This window comes from Mustelus asterias, chromosome 22, assembly GCF_964213995.1.
Source record: "Mustelus asterias chromosome 22, sMusAst1.hap1.1, whole genome shotgun sequence".
Lineage (NCBI taxonomy): Eukaryota > Metazoa > Chordata > Chondrichthyes > Carcharhiniformes > Triakidae > Mustelus > Mustelus asterias.
Window position 1 is genome coordinate 54,768,028 of NC_135822.1, and position 1,933 is coordinate 54,769,960.

A 1,933-nucleotide genomic window follows, 5' to 3' on the forward strand; every position below is an offset into this window, starting at 1 on the left:
GTGGAAAGGACAGACTATTTTTTTTAATGATCGTAATTTATTAACTCCAGCCACTGGGGTTGGGTTGCCCAATGATTTTCGTTCAAAACACACATTTGGCTGGACAGAGAGAGTCCCTGTTGAGATTTGCAGACACAGTGGGTCCATACTCGGTTCCAAGTGAGCTGCCCTCACCCACAAGGGGAGGCTACCTCCCTCCCTTTTCCCTGTCACTCCCCAGCATGTAGTGCGTGCCAAACATTGGAGGTGGAACAAGAGGGAGCGGGAATTCAACTGTTGAAGGCGACTGGTTCTCTCTCGCTCTCTCCGACACAGGCAATGTTTCCTGTTGTTAGTCGGCAGGGGTTGTACATAGGTACAGAAATGGCGATAGGGGACAAAGTGAGCCGGGTTGGGGGTGAACTTGTTATTTAAAAAGGGGGGTGCTGTTCATGAGAAGATACATTTTTTTGGTGTGTGCTTTTTGCGTGAGGCTCTCAGCTGTGTCGGAGTGTACCAGCCAGGTTACAGAGTTCAGGTAGTTTCACAGTACAGAGAATGGGCTCCCACCTTTATACTATTGGCCAGGAACTGACGACCACAATCTGGATACCGTACAAACATTGAGAATCCGAAAGTATTCCTCCACACGGCGGGACAAGTGCTGAATCCTGTCAAAAAATTACCGCTGTTCCTCCTTTCCCAGATGGGCCGGAGCACTGAGGCGCGACGGGTTCAAGGTCTACACTCAATGCACCAGTCCCAGTCGCCGCTTGGGATGAGGTTCTAAGATGGACCTGTTGCAGAGATGGGGTGGGGGGGGAGGGAGACAGGAAAATTCACCCACGGTTCCTGCTCCTGAACCGTATCTCGTCCAGGCCTCTTGTCAGGAAGCAGGGGGCGCGTTTGGGTATCACCACAGCCCAGGGGAGGGGGGGGAGTCACTGACTCCACAAACCTGGGAAACCCCCTCCCCCAATGATCTTGCTCGTTGTGGCGACGGACTGTGTTTGTATCGCTTTGTTTGTATCAGGGGCCACCATACGCTCACAAGGCCAGGTTATCCTGTCCCTGAGCATCCTCCCCACCACAAAGCAAGCATCTGGCGTACCGAACTCCTGTGCCCAGCTTTTGGCAAGATGTAAAGAAGGACAAGTTGCCAGTTTGTATTTTAAATTGTCTCGAAACGTATTAGCTCAGCTAATATCCTGTTTGGTTGTGCTCTTTCTACATTACTACAGTGACAGACTTGTTGTGACGTATTTTGGAACCGCTGCGGTGTTAAAAAACGTCACTGAAATTCCTTTCTATCGTATTCTGTCTTGATGTTCATCTTCAAGAGTGTCTTGTTAAACGTGTTATTGTGTTTGGTTTCGGTGGATTTCGATTCTTGTGTCGAAAATTGTTCTGATATGAATTTATTCTTAACCCCAGCACCCTGCCACGTGTCAAATAAACTTTATATGTTTCTAACAAGTTGCCGCACTGTGCCTATCTGTAGAACGGCCGATGTTGCTTTACATGCCAACGTCCGGTCCAACACACAGTCCCCAAATCCAGCTTCCTCACTCTGAGGTTCAATCCTGCTCCGGAATGTCTCACCTTCCTCAGAGTTCCTCTTCCTCCTCAAACCTCAAGCCTCTAAACCCAAACCTGATGTCACCTACAACGACAAGAACATATTTACGAAGCACCCTCTGTGTAATGAAATGTCCCAGGACACGTCACAGGAACAGAAGATCAAAGATGTGTAGGTTAGGTGGATTGGTCATGCTAAATTCCCCCTTAGTGTCCAAAGATGTGTAGGTTAGGTGGATTGGCCATGCTAAATTGTCCCTTAGTGTCCAAAGATGTGCAGGTTAGGTGGATTGGCCATGCTAAATTCCCCCTTAGTGTCCAAAGATGTGCAGGTTAGGTGGATTGGTCATGCTAAATTGTCCCTTAGTGTCCAAAG

At 48.6% G+C, this 1,933-nt stretch overlaps 1 protein-coding gene across 1 annotated transcript in view; it reads left to right on the forward strand.

Annotated features, from left to right (window-relative positions):
- The window catches only part of c22h2orf68 (chromosome 22 C2orf68 homolog), a 20,632-nt gene extending 19,187 nt beyond the window's left edge, over positions 1–1,445 (forward strand). The window contains exon 4 of the mRNA XM_078239305.1: positions 1–1,445. This exon is cut by the window's left edge and continues 973 nt beyond it. The gene's annotated coding sequence lies outside the window, so the exon portion shown is untranslated.
- The last annotated feature ends 488 nt before the right edge of the window (positions 1,446–1,933 follow it).